The sequence below is a fragment of the Saimiri boliviensis genome, chromosome 1 (assembly GCF_048565385.1).
Source record: "Saimiri boliviensis isolate mSaiBol1 chromosome 1, mSaiBol1.pri, whole genome shotgun sequence".
Taxonomy (NCBI): Eukaryota; Metazoa; Chordata; class Mammalia; order Primates; family Cebidae; genus Saimiri; species Saimiri boliviensis.
In genome coordinates, this window is record NC_133449.1 from 119964016 (window position 1) to 119991575 (window position 27560).

Below are 27560 nucleotides of genomic sequence, written 5' to 3' on the forward strand. Positions count from 1 at the left end.
GATGGACACCTGGGCTGATTGCATCGCTTTGCTATTGTAAATAGTGCTGGAACAAACATACAAGTGCATGTGTCTTTTTGACAGAATGATTTATTTTCCTTTGGATACATACCTACTAATGAATTGCTGGGTTGAATGGTAGTTGTGCTTTAGGTTCTTGGAGACATCTCCAAACTGCTTTCTGCATTGGTCTGCTTCTCATGTGACTGCTTTTCTTATTTCTTAATCTTGGACCAGAGCCTAGAGATAGAACGTTTTTTTTTGTTTGTTTGTTTTGGTTTTTGTTTTTTCTCACTGCTTTTTCTAGACCATTTCCCCTTTCTTCTTCCCTAAATACCAATTCCTTTGAGATGCATGTTGTCAGCACAATTCCTCTTTGATACAGTCATCTATTAATGTTCAAGTCAATCCACATCCCATTTATTGACAATTTAAATAGCTCAACAGATCTCTCACATAGTCACATCTTTATTATTTGGGGGACATTCTATATTTACAAGAATGATCCATCCAACCTGTTGACATCTCACATTCTTTCTCTCCCTTCCAAGGATCGTTTTCCTCCACAGAGCCTGTGTAGCCATCTATTGCTATGATATTACCCCAGATTCTAAGCTCATTCCCATTCCTTTTATTTATCTGGGATGTTTTCTCCAGACCTCTCATGACATGTTATTTCAGTTATTCAGGTCTCTGTTAAAATGAAACTTCCTTAGAAAGCCTTTTGGCGTATCCTAAGATAACCATCCCATCATAACTCTCTTCTCTCACTTTCTTCTCACACTGCTTCATGTTTTCCCATACCTTTTGTTGGCATCTCGACCATACATTACAGGTGAAAACATTTCCTGTCTCTTCCTATAATGTATGTCCATAAGATAGAATTTTATCTGCTTGTTCACCACCATGTTCCTTGCACTTAAACTCTGTCAAGTCATGTTAGGCTCTACATAGATATTGAGAATGAAATAATGAATAGATTATGTGTGTTTATAGCCATGTACCAATTTACCATGAACACTTTCAGACCACTAATGAATTATCACACTATCTCAATCCTCATATGGTAACTTATATATATTAAGAGCATTCCTGGGAATAATTTCCAGCAAAATTTTTATATTTCCCAGCTTGAAATTTTTCTGATGTGTTCTAATTAATCCAGTAACATTCATAGCTTATCCTGAATTGCTGTGTAGATTCCTCTTGGGAGGAATTTCAGAACAGGCATGCCAGCGCTTTATAATATTTCTAGCATAAGTTTTGATAATTCTTTTGCTGCTGGATGAGAGAAATTGCACTGGTATCAAAGGTGAGGGAACATGGGTCATTCTTGTAATAAGAAGATTTATTGCTCGCTTAATTTTCAAGGAAATACTTTTAGCTCCTTCTTAAACTATGGGTCAGTAGCTTTTCCTGTGTTTATGTAGCAGATTTATTCATGGGCCTGATATTTGGCCTCTTCTGGGGAGTTCTGAGATTCTGCATCAGAAAAATGCTCTGTTTTGTGTACATGGAAGATCTGTTGACCTGCCACCACAAGGCTTCTGCTGGGCTGTTTCACTGAGGTAGGGATGCCTTAAAATTGTTTTCTAAGGCATTAATAATTCTTTTCTGATTTTTCTTGTGATCAGTGGCAGTAACTTGTAAGATGTCTGGCAGTATCCAAAGACACAGACTAATTCTGAAAAGAAGACTTTCTCCTTCTGCAACTCTAGTTAAACTTTATATAGACTTCAGCTTCATTAACTCCATTTTTTTTTCTAAACAATTCTGTAGCAAACTCTTAAGATTAAGATGCACTGAGCCCAGGAGTTTGAGACCACTATGGGCAATATAATGAAACATCATCTCTTAAAAACAGTTAGTTAGGCATGGTGGCATATGCCTGTAGTCACAGCTACCTGGGAGGCTGAGGTGGGAAGATCGCTTGAGCTCTGGTGTTTGAGGCCACAGTAAGCCATAATCATGCCACTGCACTTTAGCCTAGATAATAGAGTGAAATCCTATCTCAGAAGAAAAGATAAAAAGATAAAAAGATAAAAAATAAGAAGCTTTAATGAAGGCCTTCCCTAAGGTAACCTCCTTTGAAACTTAATTTTATATTTTCAGGAAACCATAAGGTCTTTGAACTTGAGTAGGAAGGCTTCTTCCTGTACTTTGGCATAGTTCATATTCAACAAATGGTAAAGAATTGATTAAGTAAATAATAAAAAATTGGAGGTGAGGAGAGAATGCATTTTTTTTTTTCACTAAGAATCTTTTTACGTTCTTTGGGAACTTTCTTGGTAGAAGTTTTAAGTTTCAACTGGGAGTCTCTCTGCCTTAAACACAAATCACTGGCCTGGTGATTCAAGTAAGATATTGATAGCACAAATTCCCATGCAAATGTGAAGGGGAAATGCATGCATATTAGCACGCCTCCATGGTTGTTCTGAAAAAAAAAAAAAAAAAAAAAAAAAAGAGAGAGAGAAAATGACTCACCGAAGCAGAGAAAAGTGACCAGAGGGCAAAAAAGAGCTAAGGGGGTTATGTTTTCACTAGAAACTGGTTGGTATTAAATACGAGTAATAGAAGAATGTAGAATTTTTTAAAAAGATTTCTTGTGAATTCTATATGGTTTTCTTCATTTTCCTGAGTATGTACTGATAATAGAAATTATTTTCAGTCATGTTTTGAGTATTGTCATTTTACTGAATGTATGTTTTTATCCTGTGGGGCCCTGTTTTGCGTGGTTGCTTATTGTGACTCATCACTGATGTGATGGGAGGATCACCTAGGCTGCCTCTGGATTTTCTACTGATCAGAGAAGGCTTCCCGGAAGGGACGGTATTTTACCCAGGCCTTGAAGGATGGGTGGACTATGAATCAATAGAGATGACAGACAGAGTTTCCAGATGGAACCAATAATTAAAGTGACCACAGTGGTAAAGATCAGGAAGCAGGGAAGAGCTCAATGTGGCTGGAATCTTTTGCTTGGAATGTGTTCTTTACGTCTGATCATCATGCCAACACGTACACACACATATTCCAACACTTTCACCTGGTGAACTTCACTCATCCTTGAAGTGTTAGTTTAGGCTCCACTACCTCCAGGAAGCTTTCTTTGATTTCTCTCCACACAGTGGTATGTGAGGGTCTCGTGACATAAAGTCAGGGGACCTAGAGCTTCTATTATCAGAGCACTAATCACCCAATAATGGAAGTGCCCATTGCATCTTGTTTCCAGGATGACAGGCAACTCTTCTTTATCCTTATATTTCCCAGTATCTATCATAGTACCAGGAATATCATAGACCCTTAATAATTGTGTAATTGTGTGTGTGTGTGTGTGTGTGTGTGTGTGTGTGTGTGTATTAGAGAGAGAATACTTCTGAAACAAATCTTGAGAGACACAGCATAGAAGACACTGGTCTTCTTACCTGCCAGGTGAGTCAACTGTTCCATAAACTCCCATTGTTGGAGAGAGTCTTTAGAACTATCTAAATCATACCCTCATTGTAGCAGACATTAGAGAGTTCGGGATAGAGGTAATGAGAAGGATGGTATCTAAGAAAAGCATACAATTTGTGCCAGTTGGACCACTCTATTGGTTATCCCTCTGGTGCATTTTCCCCTGTCCCACGTGATTACTTTGCAAATAAAAAAAGTAGCATTATTTTTATTTAAGAACCAGAAGTTTGCAATCCAAGATGGAAAAAAAAAAAAACTGAAAAAAAAAACTCGTGGCTAAAATGCCATGCCCTGAGGCATAGCTAAGTCTCACAGAAATGACAGAATTCATTTGCTTGGAAATATTAAATATAGAACCCAGTCAGCAACTCCCCTTTCTTCTTGCTCCACAGTCTCTTGTCACTGTTGTCAATCACAGCTGCTCCATCCCTCGCCCACTCACATTTATATTGAGTGCACCTGTGTGACATTAAGGTACAAGGAGCCATAATAATAAGGATTTTGGAGTAAAGTTTTTCTCTCACTGAATACACAAACCCAGTAAAATATTGATTTAAAATAAGAGACTCATGGGTGATGAATACATTAATCATATTGGTGAATGTATCAATCAGCTCTACAAAAAGATGTGTTCTTTTAATTTTCTTGTGAGTTATAAGAGCAAACAGATAGATACTATGAACTCATGACTTCACGAGATCTTCCATGTCTATTCATCCAACACTAATTAACCATGATATGTCCTTGGGGTGTGGCAATAAACAACAGACATGGCCATTTACTCTAGGACATCACTGTGTGGTGGCTGGATTGATGGTGAACACATAATCACAAATGTAACCATTTATTCCTGCAGGTGCTGGAAGGAGACATGCAAACATTCCTAGGATCTAAAACAGGAGAATTCATTTCCATGTTCAGGCAAGAGCACCCTCCTAAGGAAATTCCTCCTAGGACAGTATATTTGTTAGTGTTTGCCAGAGAAACAGAACCAACAAGATGAGATAGATAGATAGATAGATAGATAGATAGATAGATAGATAGACAGATAAATAGATGATAGATAGATAGATAGATAGATAGACAGATAGATGATAGATAGATAGATAGATAGATAGATAGATGATAGGTGATAGATAGATGATAGATAATAGATAGATGATAGATGATGATAGATAGATAGATAGATAGATAGATAGATAGATAGATAGACAGTTAGAGATAGCTAGCTAGATAATAGACTTTAAGGAATTGGCTCACACAATTTTGGAGGCTTGGTAAGTTCAGCTTCTGCAAATCTGTGTTGATTTTCTAGGGTTGCCATAACAAAATATGACAGTCTGAATGCTTTAAACAACAGAAATTTAGAAATTTATTTTCTCACATTTGTAGGGGCTATAAGACCAAGATCAAGCTGTCAGCAGTACCCCTCCACCCCACAACGCTGAGGACTCACTCCTTGGTTTACAGATATCTGTCTTCTCACTCTGTACTCGCATGGGCTATTCTGTGTGGGTGTGCATCCCTGGGTGTCTCTTTGTATATCCAATTTTCCTCTTCTTAGAAGAACACCAGTAAGATTGAATAAGGGACCATCCCAGTGGCTTCGTTTTAACTTAATCACCTTTTTAAAACCTTGGTTTCAAATACAGTTTCATTGTAAAGTACTGGAGGTTAGGGCTTCAGTGTACAAACTTTGGAGGAACACAATTAAACTCAGATAGGATCTGATGGGTAAGTAGGGTTTGCACTGGTGTGTTCTGACAGTGAGACTCATCACAGGCATGTTCTCTGCAGGCATTTGGGATGCATTCTGACTTGTCAAAATGCAGCGTTCACTGTGATGATGAGCTCCTTATGAATCTATCCAAGGTCCAAAAGAGATGGGGAAAGAAAGTCCCTTTCCCGGAGAGAACAAAATCTTAAAATGTCCTCCAGCCTCTGGCTGGTGCAAACCTGTCGAAGTGATTTTAACCCATATAATCCCAAAACGAGCTTAGGAGGTGAGGATCATTATTGCTTTTGTCTTGGCGACAAGGCAAGTGGCATGGTTAAGTAACTCATCCAAGATCATATAGCTGATCAGGTGGGGAGTCGGGATTTCTAACCTCTGCCCCAGAAGGCTTGCCTCCAGGCCAGAGCTCAAGATCAGCAGAGTATGAGCAAGGAAGGGTGTGAGGTGAGAGATGAAGCTGGATGGGGACCTTATAGGATTCCAGAAGGAAATTGGGCTCCAACTTGAGATCAATGGGGAGCTTTTGAGAGATTTAAGAGTGAGAATGATACGATTAGAAGAGTCCTTTGGCTGCTATTTGAAGAGCAGAAGAAGGTAAAGCAGGAGAACAAGGAGGAGGTTTCCACAGTTTTCTAACGAGAGAGGACGTTGACTTGGACTAAGCTTATGGCAACAGAGATATAAATATGGAAAAATTCCAGATGTATTCTGAAGATGAAAGAAACTAGAACTCATAATTAATTAGATATTGAGAAATCTTTAAAGAGCTATGATGACATGACTAATTGCATACAATATTCAATTATATATTATCAAGCAAAATACTTTTAAATTACAAAACACCATGCTGATGACAAATAATTTAAGATAGGCAGAATACATTTCCTTTTGTCTAAATAAAATGCTCTGCTGTTCGTCTCCTTTGCCTCCACTCTCCAACTTCCGTTAAGAAACACGTTAGAGAAAGAAAATGTGCTACACAAAAGTCAGCTTACAGCAGAGTCTAGGGTAATTGGCTCATATACTAGTTCAGTTCCCATAGTTTCTGTGCATGTACCTTTTTTTAAACATCTACAGTATGCGGAGATATAAAATGAGTCCATTTTCAGCGACACATTTAGCTCTAAGATGTGTTATCCTAGCCAATATGTTCATAGATGAACTGCCTTTTTGTAGAGTGTGTTTTCTTTATTACTATAAAAAAGAGGTTTGGGGCCCATCATGAGGAACTGGGGTGAGATACAGTGAGATTCAACCCTAGGCACGTGCTCTGTGGGCACAGAGGATGCATTCTGTCCAGTCAAAGTGCAGCATTCCCTGCGATGGTGAGCTCTGGGTGAATCTATCCTGGGTCCAGCTCCACATGGCTTTGCAGCTGAGCTTCATCTTTGGCAGGGGTTTGTCAGTGCTTTGCCATGGGAGAAGAGGGTGGGATGTGAGCTCTGCATTGGGTCCTAGGTGAGAACCGTGCCATTAGTGACAAAGATCTGTGCTGAGCAAAAATGAAAATGAATGTTCACTGGAGTGAGAAGCAACTGATTCAAATAAAAGATTGAAGACCCAATGGAACAGAAGCTCCCTGTTCCTCCCCACTACCCTGCATGAATACCCTGGCCCTGAGGACACTCCAACAGGACTAGGCACCACTGGTCCTTCAGGCAGACCAAACTGTGTGCCCGTTCCTTCCTACAGCCTTACCAAGTGGCATTTCCCACAGCGGTCAAAACCACTCCAGCCCTGCGAGGACAAGCTCAAGTGTCATTGCTTCCAGGAAGTCTTCAATAATACCTCTTTCCTGGCTCATCTGTCCTGAATTCCTCTAGCCTGCCACTTCCTCCAGCCTGGCATCATGGGTGGTGGTCTGGGATCTCTGTAGGTAGCACATGAACAAGGGACTGAACAATGTCTTACAGTAAGAAAGTCACTGCCTTTCACTTCTCTTCCATTCTTATCTGTAAGCAACGGAAAAAGCGTAAGTTTGGTGCTAATATGTCTTTACTAACTCTCTGATACTTGCTAGTCATTTTTTCTTAATAAAGAGAGAACAGGCCTTGGGCTTAGAGGCTTGGCAGCAGTATCTAGCTGGAACTTAATAACATTGTTTTATTTTTCAGATACTTTCTATTTATGGCAGAGATACCACTCCCATTTGTGTTTGTGACACAGATCTCCCTTTAAAAATAAATGTACTTGGCTGATTGCGGTGGCTCATGCCTGTAATCCCAGCACTTTGGGAGGCTGAGACAGGTGGATCACAAGGTCAGGAGTTCGAGACCAGACTAGCCAATATGGTGAAACCCCGTTTCTACTAGAAATACAAAAATTAGCCAGGCATGATGGCATGTGCTTGTAGTTCCAGCTACTTGGGAGGCTGAGGCAGACGAATCACCTGAACCCAGGAGGTGGAGGTTGCAGTGAGCTGAGATCGCGCTGCTGCACTCCAACCTGGCGACAGAGCATGACTCTGTCTGAAAAAATAAATAAATAAATAAATAAATAAATAAATAATAAACAAATAAATAAATGTACTTAAGTAAAAAGGGGAGCTAAGGAGAAATGCTAAGTGATAGGATAGGAGTTAGGAAAATATAACAAACATTGTGAACAAAAGTTTAATCAGCACAGATCTAGATAGCTCTCATGCCCTGAGGCACGGATAGGCAGGTCTCCACACTCATAGACAACCAAGTCTTAAAAGATATTTGAAAGAAATATGTGCAACAGGCAGACTTATTATGAAAGCTAAAAAAAAAAAACAAAAAAAAAAAAACCTGCATTTCCAGAGTCCAGTACCTGTTCTTTAATTGTCTTCCTTTACATTTGAACGCCCAGTCAAATGTGGTCCAGAGAACATTTAACTGAGGAGTGAGACTTGTTAATTTTCCTTCACCTAGTGATGCCCATGTTTGAGCTTCCTGAAATTTAGGAGAACTATTATTATGTAGTTACATAATAATTTCATGTGCTATCTTTTTTTTCTTCTTTTCTGTATTTTTATTTTTTAAAAGCAAAAAAACAATAGAATGGCCATCAATTGCATGAACACTACTCTAAGTAAGGCCAAACCTGAACTGTTGGCTGCTTGGCAATGCCATATTGATAATTTAGAAGAAGCAGATGTAGAATTATCAATCACAGGTAGTGTAGAGGTGTCTGTGTACAGAGCACAACATTGTATTTTTAAAAGATGTTGAACCTTTAGAATTATTGATACAGTTTTATACAGTGTAATATGCCCATGTTAAATAGGAGCTCAGAATTGATCTTAATGAAATTCTATTTTACATTACTTATAAAGTGATTTGTGTTTTGCCCCAACAAAGTATTAACTTTCTGAGGCTTAGAGGCTCATCTAAACACTTTGACTCCCAGCCCCTGTAGAGGGCTGGAGGATGTGTATGCTCTTCATCTTTACAACGAATCTCCTCTTTTGGATGGCATATTGCAATTTTCTTTTAGAGAATCACACTTAGTCCAGCCAATGTAGTTTTGAAGGGGTTGGCTTCATCTCTGGTTCCATGGGTGGACACTGGATCCACTCTGCTTAAGCAAATTACTGCATCAGTGTAACTCATTTGTGAATGGGTACATGATCCAAAGTGGACCAACAAGAACCCTACCTAGAGTTTCGCTTGAATTGTTAGGATACAGGAATTTTCTTTCCTGAAGCACCAGGGTTATTGTCTAAGGAAATCATCACCAAGAGCGAAGCCAATGCAAAGAAAAGCAGAGCCTTGAGTAATAAAGAGAACCCAGATAACCCAGTTTGTGCACTAGTTCAAGCAATTTCTGAAAGTATTATGCTAGAACTTTTCAGTCATATAAACCAATGAATTCCCCTTCTACCTTTTTAGGTTTAAGCTAGTTTCTGTTGGGTTTTTGCATTTTGCTTCTGAAAGAGTCCTCACTAATACATCTGTTCTTTCCACCAAGCACAATGCCAGGCGTGTGATGTGTCCTTGATAAATACTTGTTGATTTGAGTGCTACATGTTCCCCCATACTCAGAGAACAGGATGGTGTAATCTAAAGGGCATCAGAACACTAATCTGAAGGTTTAAATCATTGCCTCATTTAGCACATGTTTACTAAGTATCTCCTTAGTGCCAGGCATGGTTCTAGCTTCTGAGAATACCACAGTGAACAAATAAAGTCCCATTTTAATGGAAAGAATATTCAAATATAAGGATATGTAATATGTCAGGTGGTGATATATTATATGCAGCTATGAACAAAGACTTGCTACTAAATAGTTGTGAGACCTTGAGTGAGCCACTTTATCATTGTGGGTTTCAGTTTTCTCATACATTAAAAAAAAGAATTGGAGTTGCAATTCTCTCACCCTTGCTCTTTTTTTTTTTTTTTCCAGGAACACAACCACCACCCACACCAACAATATTTCTATTTCTTAGCACACTTTTATAAACCTTAATCCTGAAGCACACCTGAAAATATATTCGTTGGTAGCTGGTATTTCTGGGGAATGTTATATTTTTCTGTGTTTATTGGTAAATTTCTCTTTGTATGATTTTGAGATCTATGAATCCTTTCTTGTTCAGGTTTCCCAGATGTAAGCCAGATTCCTGTGAGGTTTTGGGGCTGCCTCAACTAGCTGAATTCCCTTGAGGTCTTCACCTGAGAGTGCTGTCTGAGTCTACCTGTTCTGTCTGAGAGCTTTTCCTGGAATCAATGACAGTCGGTCACTCAGTCACCTTTCATTTGGTGAAAAGCTTCTGTTATCTCTGAACCTTGGTTAAGTTGAGACATCCTCTTCTCCCCACACAGCTCCTCAGTTAATCACTTTACTTATCACAATCTCTGGTCTTGCCTGCTTCTTCCTATAAGTTTTCAGAGTCCTCAGAACTTCTCTCCCAGTGGAAATGGTCTCAGTGGCACTGCTGCTGCTGCCTTTTAAAGTGATACCATAAATAAAATTTGGCTCTGAAGAGTGAATCACATCCTGTGCTTCTCAACTGATGTTTCTAGACTTTGTTTCTATATGTGTATATTATTTTAACAAATATTGATTATTGAGCATATACTATGTGCCTGTGGATGCTGCATTGCTGTGTTCCCCCTAAACCCCTTGTTCTTCTCTCCAGTAGGAGTAGAAGAGAATTAAATTTGCTTTTAGGCAAACACCTTCGTATTCTCATTTTACTTACTGTTCTCTCCATTTTGCATATTGTGTGCACACTTAGCTCACCACTCCTTATTCCTATATCTCATCATAGCTAAAGGTCCAGTGCCTCCTCTCCAGACAATTCCCAGACAATTCCAGGCCACTAAGACATCAGCCTCCTGGAAAAACATATCTTGTAGTTTTTTCTAAAAGCCTTTTGAAAGATGACTGTGAAACATTTGGGAGGGATTCCTCAAGGGGTGATTTTGATCTTGGGCATATGGTACACCCTTCATAAACCCTTCCTGGCCATTCTGCTCACAGTACTGGCTTATTTCAGGCTGAAAGTCCTGGAATAGTGCACAGAAGGGATTCACCCTCCACTTATCCCCCACCTGCCATGACACTGGTAGTCTGTAGTTTGGGAATCTCCAGCAGCGCCAGCATAGTTTGTATAATCCTAGGCAGCCCTATTTTAGTTCCGTCCTGCTGATTAAGTCACATGGCCTCAACCATGTTTGTCTCTGATATGTATGTCGGAATCACTGCTCTGGTCCCATGATCATGCTATTTTGTGCCATGTCTCCTAAGGAGGGAGACTGGATCCGATTTCTCTTAATCTTCCCAGCACCTTCTCACTTCTTTGCATGCAGAGAGTGCCCGGTGAATGTTTTCACAATTGGATTTCGAATCAGTTACTTGGATAGCTATTGACAATATCGCAGCTTCTTGATAAAGTAAAACCTTATGTTAGTCATTGAATTTCTATCAAAGGCATTGCAAACTGGTTATTGATTTTCTTTTTTTAAAAAAGAGAAATAAATCTACCACTTGATACTACTCTGGCACTAAAATGTGATCTAGGACAGCTAGCTATAACTCAGAAGTCACATGAAGCATTTATTAAATTAAAAATGAAAATAAGAGAATAAACATCAGATCAAGGTTTAGTTAACTGTAAACAATAACTAACTGCACAATCTTGAGAAAGTTTGGAGCCCTCTCCATAATTTGGGAGAGGTTTTGTTTGTTTTTTGAGACAGAGTCTCACTCTGTCGTCCAGGCTGGAGTGCAGTGGCATGATCTTGGCTCACTGCAACCTCTGCTTCTTGGGTCCAAGCAATTCTCCTGCCTCAGCCTCCCTAGTAGCTGGGATACAGACATCCATCACCGTGCCCAGCTAATCTTTTAATTTTAGTAGAGATGGGGGTTTTACCATGTTGCCCAGGGTGGTCTTGAACTCCTGACCTCAGGTGATTCCCCCACCTTGGCCTCCAAAAGTGCTGGGATTACAGGTGCGAGCCACTGCACCTGGCCAAGTTTTTGGGGTTAACTCCTTATGATTTTCCCTCTTTCTCCATTTCTCATTCACATGAGCTACCCTAGAGCTGTCCCACCCTATATCAATGTCAGCATGAAGCTCAGTTTCTTCACTGTTTCCACCAAAATTCATGTACACACAGCCATTTTGTGAATTCTGTAACACAAAAGAACTGGAGTAGATGAGAGAAAGAATGCATGAAGAGCATCCTCTCCTCTATCTTGCTGGATATATCCAGCCTCTTTCCTTTTATTTTCTTCTTCCCTCATTCAGTGGAGAAAACAATTCTCCCCCTTGTTTTACAACCAACTCTTCTGCCTATCTTTGTGCCCTCTTCAATCCAAATCATTTTTCTGAACAGTTTACTTCCTAAGAGTAGTGGTATAATAAAAATTTCTCCATCTTATGATGCAGAAAATAGGTCTTCCATATTTAATCTGGGCTTCAAGTGGAGTTGCTGTCATCTGTAACTCCACTTCTCCAAAGAACAATACACTGGAAATGAAGTAAGGCTTGCAGATGGAGTGAAACATCCAAACACCAAAAAATGGAAGGAACTGATCTTCATCACCCAAGATCCAAAAGAAGCTACTCAAGAGCTGCTTCCCTTGACTTCTGCTTCAGCAGGACAGGACCTGAGAGACCTCTGGAGACCTATGGCATGACATCTAAAGAGCCACATGTAGGCTGTGGAAGAGTTAAGTTCCTAGCCTGGGCCAAGTGCCTTAGCTTTGATAAGGATGCCTCTTTACATTCTACCTGTGCATTGAGAAAAAAGTCAGAAGCTTGCCACAGAAGGTTATACAATGGGTCTCCATCAATGGCACTATGGAGTAGACTGTATTAAAACAAATGCAGTAACTGGTCTTATCTTTACCCACCAGAAAGGTCTTTTTCCTCCCAAATGGTAGTGTCCCAATGCAGAAGGCTAACTGCCAAAAGTTTATTGTGTGTAAGGGTAGCAATTCATAGTTTCCAGAGGATGAAAATTAGATGAAGGGTACTCAATAAATGTTTGTAAATGATGATGCTCTGGCAGCAGCAGTGCATATCCATGCTTGAGCCCAGCATGGTGCTCACTTGTGCTCTTCTGGTGGAAACCCAGCTACTCTGCCAACACTCCTTGCTGTGCAGCCTTCAAGGAGGGCTTCTTCTTAGCTACAAGGCAGCCCTGCAGTGGCTTGCTGAAGTGTTGAGTGAGGCAGGCCAATAAATGGTGGAGAATCGGCAACTTGGCCAAAGGGAGTGTTGGGCAATGTGTTCATTGGATTCTAGATGTAACCAAAGAATGTATTAGATCATGGACCTCCAGGGCTATGGTCTCTAGACCAGGAATCAGCAAGCAATGCAACCTGTGGGCCAAATCTGGACATGGCCTGTTTTTGTACAGCCTGCAAACTAAGAATTATTTTTACATTTTTAAACAAACAAACAATATGTGGCAAAATATGTGGGTGGCCTGCAAAGCCTAAAATGTTTACTAACTGGCCTTTAACATGAAAAGTTTGCCAACTCCTGCTCTAGATCAATAGTATTCAATCTTGGCTACACACTAGGATCACCCAGGGAATCTTTAAAACAAAACAGAGCAGATAAATAAACTCTGCCTTTGAATAGGGAAGAACATACTTTTCTTCTATTTGCACACTCCACACAGAACACTTCTGTGCCCAAACGTGTAGGGTCCACACCAATTCTCCACGGATACCAGCTGGGTTCTCTAAGATTCAATTGAATTCTGACACTTACCAGGGTTAGCAGCAGACCCCACAAGTTAAGGGCTCAATCTCACAAGACTCCTCCCACTTCAAATGCTGATGGAAAGTCCACGTTGTCACCTGTGCAGGTTACCAATGGCTGTAAATCAGAGGTTCATACCATTCCCTCATTGGGTTTGACCATTTGTTAGAATGGCTCACAGAACTCAGGAAAAGTTCATTTACTAGATTATTGCTTTAATATAAAGGATGCAAGTTAGAAACAGCCAGATGAAAGAGGTAAGTAGGGCAAGCTATGGAAAAGGCGTATGGACCTTTCACACCCTCTCAGGCATGACCTCCACGTGGTCAGCAACCTGGAAGCTCCCTGAAGCGCTTCTGTTAAGATCTTTTTATGGAGGCTTTATTACGTAGGCATGATTGATGAAATCATTGCCCATTGCAAATTAAGGCAACCTCCAGCCACTCTCCTTTCTCTGGAGGTTAGGGAGGTGGGTGGTGAAAGTTTCAACCCTCTAATCACATGGTTTGGCTCCCCTGGCAACCAGCCCTCCATCCTTAGAGGTTTTCCAAAAGTGACCTTTTTAGCATAAACTCAACACTTAAGACATTCCAATGCCTTTAGGAGCTCTGTGCCAAAAATAGAGACCAAGAGCAAATATACATTTATTATAGATAAATATACATTATGTAAATAAATTATTACAATATCACCACTTTAAACTAACCTACTGAATTAGACTTTTCAAAATGTCATTTGTATTTTTGTAAACATCTCCAGGTAATTCTGAGGTTTGTCTGTGTTGAGACTGATGTATATGCTTTACTTTAAAAAAGACTCTTATTATAGACCTTTGCACTGTGTCCCATTTAGTGGAGGGTCAGTCTACAGTGGATTAATCACAGTTTACTTCAGCAGAAGGGATGTTTGAGGCAGGACTGATTAAGAGAAAGGCTCCAAGAAAGCTTTTTCCTTGCCCAGGGAAGATCTGAAGAGTTACAACAAAGCTGACATTTATCGAGCACTACTGTATTTGCTAAACACTTTATGTACATTTTCACATTGATTTTTGCAGCCACTCTACAAAATAAATTATCATGAGGTAAATGAGGCTTAAGATGATTAAGTAATCCATCCAAGATTACCTAGTTATCAAGTGGCAGAGCCGGGATTTGAACCTGGGTTTGCTTTACTGCCTGGCTGTTACTGAGCGGAACCTCCAATACCTGGAGATCTGATAGGCCATCTTGGGAGTTACCAAGCACAATGTGTGAAATTCATCGACTGATACTCTTGCTTTTACACAAGGCCTCAGATGCTGGGAATCTGGGGCCTCCTGTCTTGGAGACGAACGACAGGGCAGGAGGCATCTGGATCTTAGCTCCTCACTCACTTGCAGTATTTCTCCAGTTTTGTGGGCTCCCATCTTTTCCAGGACTCAAATGCCACACACAGAACTCTACCCCTTTAGACCTCAGGACATTGTAGAAAGAATGCACCTACTCACTGCAATGAAGGTTAAGCAAACATAAAATATAACCCCAGTGGTGCCCTCTGGAGTTCTCCAATGCAGAGGCCCTGATATTGCTTAACTCTATGGAGCAAACTGATCCTTAGTGAGATTTATGAATTTGCTCAAAGTTGCCGGGATTCTAAAGGGTGATGTCTGTCTAAGGCCCATCCTCCCTCGGTGATGTCATCATTGCCCTGACTGCTGCCAGTTCATGCATCCGTCTCATTCTGAGGGGTCTCTTTTCCCTTCTCTATCAATTTCTGTAGAAAGTCACAGGGGGCTTTCCCAATAAAGTAACCGTCCAGTGATTCCTGTAGCCTCCTCGTGAGGTTTGGGTATGAACTGTCCCTTCTCCCATCTCTCAGTGGCCTGGTTCCTGTTGAAGATTTTTCCCCTTCAAGGAGGTCCAACTGCAGCCACATTGTCAATTGCTCACTGGTTACCATGGAAACAGGTCTCAAGAGGGACTGCTTTTCTCCCTCCCTGAATGAGGCATATAGGGCTTTGTGAGGGGCAGTGCTTCTCCTTTCGTGGCCAGGAGAAGGAGTGGCCTTGGGTGATGATGTTTATACTATTTTACCCAAGAACTCCACTCTTTGTCACCATGATATTGCCAATTTCTCATTCTGGAGAACAATTGTTCTTATTTGGAGAACACATCCTGTCACTATTTTGATGGTTAAAAGGCCTTCTCTTATACAAAATGATTATGATAGTAGAAAGAATGGCTTAAAAGATATCATCACTTTCGTACAGTAAAAAGTTTGTTGACACACACAACAACATGGATATGTCTCAAAATCCTTATGTTGGGTGAAAGAAGCCTTGCCAAAAAGAGCACATACTCTGTGATTTACATAAAATTCAAGAAAGTGCAGATTCATCTAGACTGACAGAAATCTGATCAATAGTTGCAGAGGATAAGGTGGAGGGACAGATGGATTATAAAGGGGGACAAGGAAATTCTTTGGGGGGTAAAAGTTGTCTTCACTGTGGTGATGGTTTTAAAGGTGTATGCATATTTCATAGACACACGGAGGGTAACAACACACCTGCCGTGGGGTGCGGGGAGGAAGATCATCAGGATTAATAGCTAATGCATGTGGAACTTAATACCTAGGTGATAGGTTGATAGATGCAGAAAACCATGACACACATCTACCTGTGTAACAAAACTACACGTCCTGCACATGTATATCCTGGAACTTAACATAATTAAATTCAATTGAAAGTAAAACAAACCCATCCCATGGTGCATGTTAAGTAGATGCAATTTAGTGTACTTCTGTTAGACCTCAATAAAGCTGAAACAAGGCAGCAATCTTTTGTTGGTTCTTAATTTTAATTTGTACTTTTTAAAAAAGTTTTGTAGAGACAGGGTTTCACTATGTTGCCCAGGCTGTTCTCAAACTCCTGGCCTCAAGTGATCTTCCCATTTCAGCCCTCCAAAGTGCTGGGATTATAGGGGTGAGCCACCACGCCCAGGATACCAACGTCTAGCAAGCACAGGGCCCTGGTAGAAACAGTTCTGGATACAAGGATGCAGAAGGTGAAGTGTGCTTCTGTTGTCATCTCTAGACTCAACCCCAACTCCCAGGGTTCCCCATTACAGCAGAAGGAGAGTCCATAAACTAGTTAGCATTAAGGTATCTGGAGATTTAATGAAGGCTGTCTCCTAAGAGTATTTACATTTTACAAGCAGTTCCTGTGAGTAGCCACGTTCTGTCTGGAAGCAGCAATCTCCAGTGGTGGAATTTTAAGCTGCAAGTTACCTAGTCTAAGTAGTACTTTGAGACTTTTTATATTTGATCACCTATTTGATAATTCCTTCTGTGTTTCTGGGGTCTTTTGTTAGGTTTTGGGCTATTTATCATACTTACCATTTTCGTTTTCATAGTTATTATTCTGCCCAGAGTTTTTATATAAATATGATGTACTGTAGTTACAAACACAAATAAATATGTGTGTGTGTGTGTGTGCATGTGTGTGTATCATGGATACTAAAATTCACGGATGCTCAAGTGCCTTATATAAAATGGCATACTACTGAACGTAACCTACATAAATTCTTTCACATAATTTAAATCATCTCTAGATTAATTACAACACCTAATACAACGTAAATACTATGTAAATAGATGCTATATTATATTTGTTATTAGCTTGTATTTTTTATGGATTTCTAAAAATACTTTTCATCCACAGTTTGTTGAATCAGGGACGTGAAATTCACAGATATGGAGGGCCAACTGACTGTGTGTATATACATATATATATACGTTTATACATTTATTTATAACTATGGTTTTGATTCATGAGGGCAAAATCTGAGTGGATAAAGCATTGAGTAAAAATACCTTTGCAGGTTGTTCAACATCAAAGTAAACCTCATCACCTGCTGTGCACTCAGAACTATTCTAGTGATTAGACATACAAACAAAATTAAGACATAGTCGCTGACTTGGAGGCATTAATAATGTAGTATGGAATGTAACTCAATTAGTGGACCATTGAAATGAAGTGGGATATACAGGCAACCGTGGTGATATTGTGGGTTCTAGTTCCAAACCACTGTAATGAAGCAAATATTGTGATAAAGCAAGTCATGCAAATGCTTTTGGTTCCTCTGTGAGTATAAAAGTTATGTTTATACCATACTATAGTCTACTACATAGTGAAATAGTGTATGTCTAAAAAATATAAATATTTTAATTTAAAATACTTTATTGTTCAAAAACGCTGACCATCATCCGAGCCTTCAGTGAGTTATGATCCTTTTGCTGCTGGAAGGGTCTTGCTTCTATACTGATGGCTATTTAGGGTGATGGCTGCTGAGGATTGGGGTAGCTGTGGCAAGTTTTAAAAGAACAACAATAAATTTTGCCATATCCATTGACTCTTGCTTTCACAAAAGATTTCTCTGCAGCATGCAATATTGTTTGAAAGCATTTTGCCTACAATAGAGCTTTAAAATACAAGTCAATCCTCTCAAACACTGCCACTTCTTTATTAACTAATGATGTAACATTATAAATCCTTTATCGTCACTTCAACAATATTCATAGCAGCTTCTATTTTATCTCATGATAAAACTTCTCGTTCTTCCAAGTTGGGTCATGAGATTGCAACAGTTCAGTCCCATCTTTAGGTTCCACTTCTAGTTCTACTTCCCTTGCTGTTTCCACAGCATCTGCAATTACTTTCTCCACTGAAATCTTGAACCACTCAAAGTCATCCATGAAGACTGGAATCAACCTCTTCCAAACACCTGCTAAGCTTGACATTTCGACCTCCTTCCATGAATCATAACTTGTTAAGGACATCTAGAATGGTGAATCCTTTCCAGAAAGTTATCAATTTACTTTGCCCATACTCATAGAGGAATCACTATCTCTGTATGGTAGCTGTAGCCTTATGAAACGTGTTTCTAAAGTAACAAAATTTGAAAGTCAAAATTGACTTGATGCATGGGGTCAGGGCATAGGAGAGAGATGGTGGAATAGCTGGTGGGTGGAGTAGTCAGAACACACACAAAATTTATCAATTTAGTTCATTCTTTTATATGGGCCAGGTTTGTGGTGCCCCAAATAGTAACATCAATGATCACTGATCACAGATCACCATAACGATTATAATAATAATGAAAACATTTGAAATATTGTGATAATGACTAAAATGTGATACAGAGACATGAAGTGAGCATGTGCTGTTGAAAATATGGCACTGACAGACAACACAGAAACACAATATCCACGAGGTACAATAAGGTAAAGTGCAATGAAATGCTTGTATGTTAAGATCTTAATAAGCACAACAAAATAGGACCTAGAGCAGCCATTGGGGTGTCAGCAAACAGTTCCTGAAAGAGGTAATGGCTATGCTAAATTCCAAGGAGCTGAGGAGTTAGCAATGAGAGGAGAGAAGGACTCTTCTGGAAGTGGTTCTTTTGTGAGACTGAAAGAATGCATTATTTTGGAATGACATCTGGGTCCTGAGAAAAGACCAACCTGAAGAGATATTTAGAAACTAGATTATGATTATGTGTTGTCATATGGCCAGGGGACAGCCTTTGTGAGGCTGGAGGCAGGGTCTTGCAGAAATCAAAATTTGAATAATTTAGAAGGATCATTTTGGCTACTGTAAATCTGTTTATGTGCAGACAAGGTAGCAGTTGAGTATCAGGTAAGGAGACTCCTGTGACAATCTAATGAAAGACAATGGTGCCCTGAACACTAGGATACTGGGATAGGGATGGAGGCCAAGGGTCTATTTGAAAAGTACTCAGAAGGTAGAATCAACAGGACTAGATTCAGTGGATTCACTGGATATGACTGTGGGAACTATAGAGAAGGGAAAGCTAGGAATGACACCCAGTGCTTGGCCTCATGTAACTGCGTGGTTAGTTAGTGGAGGATGGACTCAGGTTTAAGTAAGGTTAGAAGAGATCATGAGTTCTGCAGGGACTTTTGAGTTGGAGGCAAGAGCAACTCATCTAGAAATCAAGAGGGAGGTCACATTTATGCATCTGGAAATCAGGAAGCAGGTTCAGCCTGTAAATACAGAGTTTGCATATAGATGGAACTTGAAACCATCGGGAGAGGCTAAAACAGTAAACACATGTTGAATTAATTTCTGAGTGATAGGTTATTTTAGTCAAGACTTTTTCATGTTTCACAGGGGATTCTTTTGTTTGTACAGCAGAGAAAGAAGTCCCTAATTATGGCAAGTATAACTGAGAACTATTTTTTTGTGTGTCTTTAAAGATGGGCATGGCTATTGGAGATAGAAATGTGGTGTTTGGATTAGAGTTACAAGTCCCGATCCATCAGTTTTTATTTAATTATACACATTTAGGCTTTTAGAAAATGTTTCCTTGTCAATCTTCCCACTGCACTTGAGACACACCTCTATGAGAGAAGTCAATAACTTTGGCCAATACAATATATTTACATCTGTTGCCGCCTGCGCTTTAGCCCCTTGAGGCCAAGTGCCAGCATGGCAGATTTAAGTTTTGGCATGCATTGAAAGATTGGTCTGCTAAACGGAGTGCTTCCTCTCCACAGTTCTCATGTTGAGTTTTCTCGTAAATTACCCTTGACTCCCACGTTGACTTATGTGTATTCAGGAGAGCAAATTTAAATGGAGAGGTATTTGTATTCAACTGAAAGAAGAATTCTACTTATTTTTTACATAAGAAAAAAATAGCGGATTTTGTATAATCTGTTGAATGCTAAATTTAAATGTGTGTCTTTGTTGTTTATTATAATCTAAACTACTGGACAGATGTTTCTGTTGGTTTTTGTACAAACGCTGAGGAGATCCCTTTTAATTTGGTCCATGGACTCTGTGCTTTTCCTTAGCTTGCCAGACCAAATATTCATTCTCCATAATCACTCAGAAAAGTAACCAAAGGTCTCTTTGTTTCTGTCAAATGCTAAGATACCCCAATCATATCAGAACATTGTCCGTTTGTGTTCACATCTTAATTTTCAGCCAACTGTTTTTGTGTTTACAGTCTGCATTAATTAATTTAGGGCATCATGAAAATGGTTTGTGTTTGATGGGTGAGTTTCATAATGAGCAGAATTTCTGCATGGATTTCTTACTCATTTAACAGTTGAGAACATGCCATTATTTTATAAGCACTACTGATAAATCATTTGGCAAATACTTCTCAGCCGTTTAAAATAATTTTTATTTCCTGTGATTTCAATTGTCTCTGCATTTTTCCTTGTAAATAGTTTAAGAGTAAGCACATTTTCAAAGAGCTGTAGGGAGGCTGAGATGCCAGTTGCATTTTAACGATATAGGGCATTATCGTTCTTACTGTAGCCAATTCTCTTTTAAATCATTGCAGTTTCTGCTCTAGCCTCCAGCTATAGAATTCTTTTCAAGCTGGCAGTGAACTTGGCAGGTTGCCAGAAGAAATATAAAGGTGTTTTGGTCCACCGAAGTATTTTGAGTGGTTCTTAGTGATACAGTTTTCTTCAGTACATCTGCAAAACATTTTTCTGAAGTGAATTTTCATGTGAAAAGCCTCCTTAATCATCACCAGTATTGTTTATTTCAATGCAGTTATTTAAGTGCCCCCCTGGGTGCCTACAAAATAAACAAGGGAATCTTCTAAAGAGTTTTAAAAGTGGCAGGTGCTGAGGCTGTGCCCTATTCACTTAGTTTGCAATGACATTTTTGTGCTAATCTATAGACAAACAAGAGACAGGTGACACACCAAATCAAGAACAATGCACAAGAGAAGAAGGTTTCAGCCAATGGGGTCAGCTCTAGATAAGATGCTTTTGAAGAAAATACATACAAGAAGCAACAGCTTTTTAACCCCCTTGCTGTTTGCATTCTGGCTGTATAAATCTGATATTGAAACTTGAGATGCTAACTAAACTTTTTGATTTTTAAATAAAAGCAAAAGATTCAAGTTTAAAATGTCTATGTGTCTGAATTTCACATGCATGTATACGTTTACATATGTATAACCACTCATTTAGACATATGTTTGTATTTAAAAAATAAAAACTATCAATAAACATGAAAACATGTGAAAATAACCATTTGTTTGCCATTTTGGCCATAAATTCAATTCACGTATGCTGTATTTTCACAACAAACCACTGTATTTGCATGCCAAACACCAACACACATGATGGAATTTAAGAAATAAATGATTAAACACATTCGTATATTTTTCTTCTTTATTTATTGCCATGTGTATATAAAAAATTGTTTCTAGTGATCTGTGTTAAAAGTTGGATTAATCATTAATTTACAGGTACTTAATGGGAAGTTGATTTGGTTAAGCTTTAATGCAGCCTCATTATTAACCATCAGCCTCCTATTTCTTTTTAAAAGTAATCCTACTCATAAGTTGGTGACCAAGTTTTGTGGAAGTTTTTTTAAAGCTTATTTTCTTTTCATAAAATTTGTAAATATTACTGAATGCACAAAAACACTGTAAAAGCATCAAAATATTCCACTATGCTAAAGGGTAAAATTTTGAAGACATTTATATACTGCTTAAGAAAAGCTGAAGATTTTGCATATAATCCCATAAAAAAAGAATCAGGCAATGGCATTTTATCCAGCCCTTTCTACTTTAAGAAACCTTAACATGGTTCACTTTGATTATCACGATCAAGAACAAGACATACTCACCTTGCTGACAGTTAGGTCTTTAGTGTTATTACATCTCAAGTTTTGTATCTATTGTTTGGGCTCAGCTGCTTCTATGGCAATCAGCCTTGGTTAACAAAAATATATTATTTACCAAGTGAAAATAGAAGGCATCATATACCTTCTTATAGCAAACATGGCAATCCTAGTATTTAAGAACCAAAGGAAATTTAGATATCAGTGTTGTGATATTGGAAGCATACAAATGTCATTAAAATTAAATTGAGAAAACCAAACAAAGTACTTCAACAGACTTGGGTTGAGATTTGTTTGTAGTATGGTAGAGTCCTCTGCTAAACTTAGAGATGACTGCTACTGATGCAACAGCTGTGGAAGAGAGGGCCTGCTGCCATCACTGGAAGGATCATTATTTTCTGAGTATTATCAGGAAACTCTCAACCAACTAGATAATAAGGCAGTTGAGAGAGAGGAACTGTTCATTGGCCAGTCTGCATCAAGGCTACAATGAAAGTCTTTAGCTTTTATATTTGTAGCCTGCTATTTTTCCTGATGAACACATTATGATCATTTTTTCTATCAAACAATGGCTCAGGATTTATCAAAACCATAAGCTTTCTGCTTGCCAGGTTTGCATCTTGGCCTTCAGAGTCAACCCTCAACCTTCATTGAAATATACTATTTCAATTCCTGCCAGAAAATGGGAGTAAACAGAATAGAAGCTTAAAGAAATGACAACGTTTGTAGAAATAAATCTGTTTAGGGAATACATTGTCTGAGAATAGAATGCTCAGTTTAAATATATTGCAGGCCTTTTTTCCTTATAAAAATGGGAACACCTGCAATGAAACACAGATTATGTAGAGGATCGAAGACAAGCATGGATCCCTTTGGTACTTTGATGAAACCCTGTGCATGCACGCACATTCACACACATACTGATTATATACACATATAAATATATACATATATATGATAGAACTTTAGAGGAAACAGAGACTCTATTGAAGTGAAACCGTGGACTTTCCCGAGAACTGTGGACACACCTGGTTGAGGGCTCTGTGTAAGAGCATGCAAAATATTGCCAATACAGAGTTTCTTTTGGAGGGGAGTGCTAAATATTGCTTTTGCATTATGACTACCTCGTTATTTTGATGACCAGCACAGAGTGGAGTGAACCAAACACTCTTGCGTTGTCTGTCAGTGTAACCAAGATAACTAGCATTTGCACAGGGATTTATATTTTCGAAAACACATTCCCATCTATAGCCTTGTACATCAAAGTGCAAATACTGTAGTGTTATCTCCACTTTACAGGAGAATAACTGTATAGCCTACTCAACTTACGATCAAATCGTGTTACGACTGGTCTGTCGGAACCAATCGTGGTCATAAGTTGAGCACTAGCTGTACACAAATGTAGGAGTTAAGTGCCTGCCTGCAGACCAGAGATCCCTAACCTTGACCTCCTGCAGTTACATTGCTCTGGCAATAGCTGTATTGGAACCTGAATCAAATCCTTGTTAACCTTAATGTTTCATTCTTGGTTTTTGAGCACTTAAAGTAGGCCTATGGTTTTGGTATAACCCATTTGTATCCATTCCTATGATCTTTGAGTAGATAATACTAATTTTAGGTCTTTTAGGCAGGCCAGTATTTGGAGAATTTATATTGCTAAAGAAAACACACCATTTTCACCCTGAATAAGACATGCGCTGTTATCTAAACTTGATAGCATTCTTTATAAATTGTCTTTAGAATCCCTCCAAAAATGAGCACATAGCCCCTACCTACATCTATCTACCTTCGTTAATTATTTTATTTCAGAATGCCCAATAAAAAATGAGATCTAGAATGGTGGAAGTTTTCCAGCCAATTCAGATGAAATTTAAAAAGAAAAGAAACCCCACAACTTCTTCTTGAAATATGCAAATAATGGAGACAAATCTGCCCCACATGAAGAGCTCTACAGTCATTTGCTTGACATTGCTGCTAAGAACTGGTGTTTCTTTGTCTCTTTCATCAACATATGACAGAAGGGTGCTGTCAGAATGCTCATAAAATTTAACCACACTTGATATTTGTCCCATCTTTTTAACTTTGCAATGTGATCTTGCATCTATTTTCTTTTACCCTTTTCACAACACCTTTAAATGGTTGCAACCATTTTATAGGACAATCTTAGACCTTGAGAAGTCAGTTATAGTTTAGTCTGTTGCTTTCAATGGGTCTAAGCCACCAGTGTGAAACATTCACCTGACTATCCAGAAGGTGACCTTATACATTTATGGTGTTGTGTCATCCACAAATACTTTCCGATTTGCATTCCATTTCATCCTTATCTATGGAATCATTAAGCAGGAAAGTGGAATCCAGTGTTACAGATCAGACAGCTGAGACTAAGAGACACAGGAAATGAACTAAACAGTAACAGAGCTCTTCTTAATCCCAACCTTCCCCATTGCGTTGAAATTACAGGTCCATTTTACTGACATGATTGTTATGCTAGGAAAGGGCCAATGAAGTTGGTTCTTATTTTATACCTGTTTCTTTTGACCCTTCTGTGTCCTTGCAGGCAGCACCTCAATTGACTTTCAAGATTCAGGTAACCAATTTTCTTGCTGTTTGCTTAAGAGCACTCATTTCGAAGTACATGAAACTGGCTTAGACCTTTAGACAGATCCCCAGGGGATGACTTATGTGTGCAGTGCTGAAAGTCGATTTAACAAAACCATTAATTTGAGTTTCTGGGAATAAACAGTAGCTGTCACCCACCATCAGAAAATACACAGTGCTTTGTAATCCAAATTGCAAAGCGCCTGAGAAGATGACTGAATCAAGGAAAATAACTTTGATGGTTGTTCAAGTTCAAGTCTGTGTATTGTTTTAACTTTCTGGCCAGGATGGTTCATTTCAGTGTGGTTTTCAGAAAACTAGATATTGGGTTGTGCCTGCCACATTTCATCAGTCATGCTGCATTACGTGCATTAGGAGGCCCTATGAATTCTTTTGGTCTCAGATTTACTGCAAGATGAGGCAGAAATCCATTTATGAATCCAAGGAAAGAGACTGTTAAAGATAGTCCCTCTTCACCAGGGGAGACAGGACTTGCTTTTCTCTCACCATTCTTTTGCAACAATCCTCCTGCCAAACCTGGTCTTTCTCCAACAGTAAAAAGATTTAAAACTCAAGTAAACCTAAATTCAAATAGTGAAAAAATATTTCTCAAAGACACATGGCTGATCTCAAAATTGTCTTTGTTTTCTTCTTAAACAATGAACAATAGGCAGCATTACTATGATAAGCATGATAAGCATAAAAACAGCTTTATCACCAATGATCTGATGAGCCTGCAAGGGAGCACCTACTGATATTCTCAGATGCCTGGAGTGTATGCTCCTGTACGAGCCATTTTCATTGACTTTCTGTTTTGAAATTATTTAAAAATATTTAATATAGAATATTTCAAATGTACAAAAAAATAGAGAACACCATATCTCACAAAATTATCCAGATAAATCTAACAATGTGAACATTTTGCCATATTTTCTTCAGATTACTTGTTTTTCATATACAACACAATTATGTGTATATATGTATATCTACACATGTATAGACATATGTATATATACACACATATATGCACATAATCATCCATATGCAATTGTATATACAGATATAAATATATGATTTCATAAAACATATGTAGATATAATTGTCCAGAGAGCACATTCAATAAAGTGATTATTATCAGACATACTGAATTGGGATGTGAAATTTTTTATTTATACTTGGAACCCTAATATAGTATATCTGCTAATAATACTTTAAGAAAGAAAATCTCTTGTCAAACTCTCTAAATCTTTATGTTTGAAAACATTTACTTTGGCCCCCTCTTTGAATAAAAATTTAGAGAACTCTAACATTCTGGGTTGACAGGAATTTTTTGTATTGCCTGTTGATTTTTCCCTTTTCAAGATGAATCCATTGCTCCACTATTCTGGTGTCCCTTGCTTTCTGACCATAGTCTGCCATCTTATGTGGGCTACATTTAGATCCAAATACTCAGTTGGAGTCACAATGTTAGCCCCTGCTGCAGGTTCTCATTTTCACCTTATTAGATGTTTTACATTTGGCTTCTATTTCTGCCAAGGAGATATAAATCCTGTTTGTGAATCTGAATATATATTTTAGTGTTTTTTTTTTCTTTTTATGCTCTACTGTTAGGTAAAACTAACATCATGAAGAAAACAAAAATTAAAATTTTAAACTACCAATCTCATAAATTCGCATAAAATTTGTAAAAGTAAAAGGAGCGTGTGTTTAAAAAGTAAAGAAGTAATTGAAGGACAAGAAGACTTCATAGAAAACAAATGTTTATCCAAATTAAAAATAGAATACAAACACTAAACAGCCAAACAGTGAAATAATAAACTGATAAGTTAACACAAGACATTGTCTTAAAATACAGAGCAAAATGGAGAAAAATTAAAATTATGGATGAAGGAGAAGATACACAGGATAAATCTAAGAGATGGGATACCAAATGGGCATTATAAAAAGAACAAACGTAGATGGGAGGAAAGTAAAAAAAAAGTGACAACAGAACAAATGAATGAATTCCCTCAAATGAAGAAATTCTTGAGTCTTTAGGTTAAAAGAGTGCACTAAATGTCAGTCAGGGGCTTGGAAAAGAAAGACACAGAGACATATACTAGTGCTGTTTTTGAATTATTGAGATACGTAGAGAAAAAACTACACAATTTCAGAATAAAGAGTGTAGTATTTATTAAAGAAGGAGAAGCAGTCTGGCATTGTATTATATATAACATATATGTAATATGTATAATATACATTTATAATATAAAAATGTATAATATAATTATGTATAGTATAAAAACACTATTACTAATAGGGTAGTAATTCCCAATTCTGGAGGAAAATGATTCTGACTTTAGCATTTTTGGATCCTCTCAAGCTGTTCTCCATGTGTAAGAACAAAAGAAAAGGAAGATAATATAATAATAATTATAAAAATGAAGTTCAAGGTACAAAGTTTAATTAAAGAATAATTTTGTTTAAGATTGCAGGCAGAAGTGTGTAGAGAAGTTCTTTAATTCTTGAAGGAGAAATATAAACTTGTTCATATTTGGTAATGTTAGAGTCGGTATCATTGGTTGTATGGGACAGACATATACCGAATCTAGCTCAAGGAAGGAAGAATTATTTTAAGGATTTGATGGGCAAACTCAGAGTCACAGTAGTGTCACAGGAACTAGAAATCAGAAGACAATAGAAATGAAAGCTCCTCTCTCGGCTTCAGGAGCTACCTGGTCCTTTGTCTTCCTCTTAGCATCTACGTTTTGTCAGAGTTGTCTTCTTGGCAGCCTCTCTTTCAGCTGGCTGTTTCTATGCACAGAGCCCAGCAATGCCACGAGTCATAAGTCTACCGACTGGACACATGTAGCTAAAAGACCACAGTCTCTTTGTGCTCTTAATTCAAGTTTACAGGAAAGAGAGCCAGTGGTTGCCTGGCCCTGGGTTATAGATATGATCAT

At 38.4% G+C, this 27560-nt stretch overlaps 1 long non-coding RNA gene across 1 annotated transcript; it reads right to left on the reverse strand.

Annotated features, from left to right (window-relative positions):
- Positions 1-6352: 6352 nt before the first annotated feature.
- LOC141581528 (uncharacterized) lies at positions 6353-27337 on the reverse strand. The gene is made up of 4 exons (XR_012514230.1): positions 27321-27337; positions 20376-20378; positions 6977-7058; positions 6353-6642 (listed from the first exon to the last, which is right to left on the reverse strand). It is a non-coding gene; the product is annotated as an uncharacterized LOC141581528 (long non-coding RNA).
- Positions 27338-27560: the final 223 nt, after the last annotated feature.